Source organism: Lactuca virosa, chromosome 1 (assembly GCF_052849685.1).
Source record: "Lactuca virosa cultivar CGN04683 chromosome 1, Lactuca_virosa_CGN04683_v6, whole genome shotgun sequence".
Lineage (NCBI taxonomy): Eukaryota > Viridiplantae > Streptophyta > Magnoliopsida > Asterales > Asteraceae > Lactuca > Lactuca virosa.
Window position 1 is genome coordinate 281088731 of NC_136426.1, and position 6149 is coordinate 281094879.

The window sequence follows — 6149 nt, forward strand, 5'->3', positions numbered from 1 at the left end:
CGAGTCGGCGGCTGGACTCGACGAGTTGGTGCTGGGAAGAGAAAAACCCTAATTTTAGGGTTTGCACCCTATTTGAAGGACCTTAAGTCCCTACCTCATCCCCCTTATCACCCCCTTGACGTCCAGAAGCAGGCCTAACCGATCCAAACCCCCATTTTGAGTGTGTAAAGGAGGGAAAGTGTGTTTTAAAGCAATTGTAAGAAGAATGCTTGGTGTTTAAGAAGATTTAATCATAGAGGAGCTGGTGGATTCAATTTCTCTGCTCAGTGGCATCAGTTTGAAGGTAACAACTCGTTACCTTGACCTTGTTGCATCTAGATCTATTCATGGATGAGATTTGGGGCCTCTTAGCATGTTTAGGATCCATTTCGGATTTTGGGTCTAGATCTGAGGTTGCAACTTTAGATCTAGACTTCTCTTGGTCCATGAAATCATAAAGTATCAGCCCTTTAGCTTGTTTGTGAGTATTCTTATCATGGACCTTCTTCCTAGCTTGTATTGGGCCAAAATCACCTTGCATACACATGAGAAGTTTGCACCTTTGTAAAAATTTTGGATGTCACACATTTGGTGGATTGTGAAGGTTGAGAAGGAGAAAGAAGCTTGAGAGTTCGAGTGGGGGCTTGGAGATCCAGGGATTTTGTTCCATTTCCAGCTCATTCAAGGTAAAAATCTCTTGTCTTGTCTTCTATGTACTTATTCATCTTTAGGGTTGGGATTTTGGGAGTTTTCTAAGCCATTTTCGGATTATGAAGGGATGAATGGAGTTTGACTTCAGATCTGGGCCTTTTAGGGGTCTCATGGCATAAAGGTGCCAACTTTATGGCCATGAGAGCCCCATGCATCTTGAAGATCACCTTTTATGGATTTTTGAGCCAAATACCCCATGCATGTGCACCAAGTTTGGAACTTTACGTGTAAAATGGACATTAGGAGGCCAGATCTATGGTTTTGATGTGTTAAGACCCATTTAAATCGACTGTATAGTAATGGACAAGGATGGACTCGACGAGTCGTTCTTGGGACTCGGTGAGTCAGGGTGCATTGTCGCCAAATCCTTTCTGTTGATTGGACCAGATGCAAGGGTGGAAGGCCCCTCAGTTGTTTAGACCCATTAGGGGCCTGGGAATCATGGGACTCGACGAGTGCTTAGAGCAGGCTCGTCGAGTCCAAGGCAATCTCCCAATATTTGAAGATGGACTCGACGAGTTGTTAATACAACTCGACGATTCATAGACTGGACACATTCTTATGAGGGAGATGAACTCGACGAGTTCAAGGATGAACTCGGCGAGTCGGATGAAGATGGTCCCGATGGGTTGAATGAAGGAGAACCCGTCGAGTTCTTGCTAGACTCGATGAGTAGAGTCGGGGTTGGATCGAGTTAGTGGAGTATGGACTCGACGAGTTGGTAGACCAACTCGGCGAGTCAGGCCAACTGGGTGTTGAATTTGACCAATGATTGACTTTGATTGAATTGAGTTGACCCTGGGTTGGGTTGCATGTTCATATTGATAACTTAGAAGGATTGCCGTGTAGGGATTGGGGAGTTGATCTTCACGCCGAGGACATTTCAGACACTACACGACATCGAGGTGAGTTACCTTCCAGTAGGGGTGGGTCTAAGGCCACAATGCCGGCCCACCAATAGGGGTATTTAGTAGATACTTATTTTTGTGATAATTATCTTGGTATCTTTATATGATACGGTATGCTTGCATGATATGCTATGTGTGTTAGTGGTAGTGGTAGTGGCAAGGAATAGTTTTCCATAACATCGGTCGTTAGGATCGAAGGGTAGGTCAGTACCCAGATATGCCTGACTGTATGATTATATCTTGTTATTGCAAGATAGCGTTAGGGGGTGAAATAGTCCCCGGTTACCGGTTTAAAGATACCGATGGCAGATACCGGTTGAAAGATACCGATGGAGGTTACCGGTTGAAAGATACCGATGGCAGATACCGGTTGTAAGATACCGATGGCAGTTACCGGTTGAAAGATACCGATGATATTATATGGTATGTGGTATGATGGCGGAACTCACTAAGCTTTGTGATTACAGTTTCAGTTTTGGTTTCAGGTACTTCTTCGTCCAAGGGGAAGGAGCCGGCAGCGTAGCAGCGCATCACACACACACTTGATTTCCGTATGGAGTTTCTGGGATTGTGCTCTGATTTTCATTACTTTTGATATTGTGATTTTGAGACATGACGTTTTGGTTTATAATTTGATGTAACCTCGACAATGTTTTGGTACACTATTTTATGAAGTACTTAATTTAAAAATGAAATTTTTGGCCTTGAATATTGGGATGTTACAAGTTGGTATCAGAGCCCTGGTTTGAGGGATTCGGACACACCCTCGGGGGTATCTGGACTCAAACCGAGGGACTAAACGATTTTTCACAAAGAAAGCGGTTTTCTGAAATTTATGAACAAAGAATGTTGAAAAAGAACAAGGTGTGTGATGCGTGCGAACGGCCGAGCTCAAGTAATTTTTCCCCAAGATACCCATACTTCCTATGTTTTGTTATATGATATGTGATTCTGAGAACTGCATGCTAGATTAGGGCTAAGGATCTAGGAGGATGCCTTGTATGCCTGATATATGATTCTCAGAACTGCATGCTAGACTAGGGCTGAGGATCTAGGAAGGATGCCTTATATGCCTGTTGTATGAGTTGTATGCTTGGATTGTCTAGTCAGCAGTAGGATAACCTGATTAGGTTATGCTTGATGTGGTTACTCAATGCAGGAATGCTGCTTGCTTTCTGCTATAGGGGTCCTGGCTAATTTTAACTAACTAGTGAGCGGATATGTAACAGTATTCGCAAGCCAGTTAGGGGAAGATGGTAGGGACTTCTAGTTGAGCTGATGGCAGAGAGTAGGTCGGAGGGTGCCCTAGGAAAGCCTAGGATGATATTAGTGGAAAAAGGGTATCGGTAAAGGGACTTGGTGAAGTTGAAGCAATCCTTGATGAAAGTACGAATAGATGTGGAAGGTAGTATGGGCCCGTACTACTGGAAGCAGAGGATCCGTACTCCAGTCAAGGAGGGCCAAGATGGAACCAGGAAACTTGGAGAGTGTGTGAGACCTCTCGGGAGTATGTATGATCCTGACGTTTACGTATTTATTTCCAGTATGGTGACCACACGACATGGAGCAGGAGGTTCCGGATCTGGGCCATGATCAGGATCAGGCTCGGGTGCAGGATCCGAGCTGGTTGATGACGGCCTATGCGAGTTTATCGCGTCTGAGATCACGAGAGGTATCCTTGATGCGACCTTGGTCATTTCAGACACTACACGACATCAATGTGAGTTACCTTTCCGTAGGGGTGGGTCTAAGGCCACAATGTCGGCCCACCAACAGGGGTATTTAGTAGATAATTGTCTTTGTGATAATTATCTTGGTATGTTCATGTGATATGGTATGCCTGCATGATATGCTATGTGTGTTAGTGGTAGTGGCAAGGAATAGTTTTCCCTGACATCGGTCGTTAGGATCGAAGCGTAGGTCAGTACCCAGATATGCCTGACTGTATGATTATATCTTGTTATTGCATGATAGGTTTAGGGGGTGAAATAGTCCCTGGTTACCGGTTGAAAGATACCGATGGCAGACACCGGTTGAAAGATACCGATGGAGGTTACCGTTTGAAAGATACCGATGGTAGATACCGGTTGAAAGATACCGATGGCAGTTACCGGTTGAAAGATACTGTTGATATTATATGGTATGTGGTATGATGGGGGGACTCACTAAGCTTTGTGCTTACAGTTTCAGTTTTGGTTCCAGGTACCTCTTCGTCCAAAGGGGAAGGAGTCGGCAGTGTAGCAGCGTATCACACACACTCTTGATTTCCACATGGAGTTTCTGGGATTGTACTCTGATTTTCATTACTTTTGATATTGTGATTTTGAGACATGACGTTATGGTTTATAATTTTATGTAACCTCGAAAATGTTTTGGTACACTATTTGATGAAGTACTTCATTTAAAAATGAAATTTCTGGCCTTGTAAATTGGGATGTTACATTGTGACACTCACTGTTTTAGCTGCTTGTGATGGCAAAATTGTGGATGATAATTGTAGCAAAGATTGAAGGTAGCCAAGGAGAGGAGGATTTTCAGCTACTCCAAATTCAGTAACAAAGAAATAATGAAGGCCATGGTAAACATTGCATAACATCTTGCTGAGAGGACTATTAGTCAAAGGTTGGTCAATTATTGACTTTAATTGTTCCATTGACCCGGTGGAATCATGCCAAAATACTTGTATCAACTTACTTACTCCGTATGATCGGGATAACAAGTTGGAGGTGATATAATAACAGAAGAGGGTCTGCACGGAAGTCAAAATGGTATTTGAATTTGAGGGGGGGGGGTAGTTTTGTAATTAAGAAAGAGAAAGTGTATACTACTCTATTTTGACCAAGAAAGAATACTAAAATTCTTCAAAAATGGTTGAAGAAGACAACTACAACACAATAACTAATGATCTGAACTCAAATGCTACAAATCTTTTGACCATATGTCCAAAACAACTACATAGTTAAAAAATATAAATACATGTCAGAACCAAAACCGACCAACAGAGCTGGATCTAAAGATTGTGTACCATGTAACACCCTTCCTTGAGGGATTAGGGAATACATAGTTTCCAGGAGAAAAAAACCCCATAAATGTGTGACTAATATGCAAGAGATGGCGTGAGTAGGAGTCCAATAACAGAATAGGGCCTACAAACTTGTTCCTTTTTCACTTAATAAAGAAAGTTAGGCGACTGAAGCTTTCCCTATTAAGACCTAACTTTTTAAAAAATTTCTCTCATATACTTCTACCATACAACTTCTACCTTGAATTCAAGACTTGTCATCATGTGAGGTTAAAATGTTTACTAGGCATGTGAAGCAGAAAAGAACGGAAGATGAAGTTTTACCTTCTCGGGTGCTATTTCTTTATTTGACTCAACCATATGTCATTCTTATGTAACCTAAGAAGATGGAGTGTATATGAAGTGGGAAAATTATACAATCGGAAGATTCTGCAACAAAAAGCGTACTTCATCAACCTTCACGATGATCTGATCAACATTTTGCCCTAATTCCTCCGCAACAGCAGGTTTGCCTTCAGTTCGAACTTCCGGAACGGGTGCATCCATTGTTTCCATTTATTCTTGAGACTAGGATCCACGATTGAAAGACTTTTGGAATAGTAGATATATTTTCCAACGCAAACAAAGCTCCAATGACTGGCCGTAGGTGTGTCGCCGGTGATGTCCGTCGTTGGAGAGAGAAGAAGGCTTTGGAAACAAGTGGGGGGTTTTCTCATGTGAGATAAGTACATAAAAAGTAAAAGAAAATGGTAAAGGAAAATATAAGTTACAAAATTTCCCGGTGTAAAAGAAACCCGGTGGAGAAGGAGAGACGAGAAGGTGGAGTAAGCTTTCCCCCGCTTTACAATACTACAATACAAAAAAAAATGTCTAATATAAAAGTCTAGAGTACATATTTATAATTGATATATATATATATATATATATATATATATATATATATATATATATATATATATATATATATATATATATATATATATAAATAAAAAAATATGTAGAAGTACACTTCTCAAAAACAAAAAAAATAGTTTAATATTTAAACTACAATACTATTATAGAAACAACATCTGTATATTTTATAATTTTTCTGGTAATGGAATTTACTTGTATCTTGTTGCTTTACGACATGGTTGTTATGGTTCGGAGTCTGTGGGGTGATGGACAAGGGGATCCACCACCGCCAAGCAGTAAAGGTGGTGGTCAGCATGAGCATGATGGTAAGCCTTATTATGATTAAATATTTACTATATGTATTCAGCTAATATAAACTATCAGTACTAATAAGTTTTAAATATAATTGCAACAGTTCCATGGAGCCAAAGAGTGCTAGGTTGTTAGAGAGTTTTGAGGTGGCCTTAAAACCGTTTTAAGGTCCGCAAAGCTGATGCAAAAGAATATTTTCTAATAGTTGGAGGGTTGATATAAAAATGTAACTTCCACAATATGTAATGATTTATTTTAAATATGATCGAATTATTAATGTTAAATATAACAAGAAGAGAGTTGGCGTGTTCTACGATGCTCAC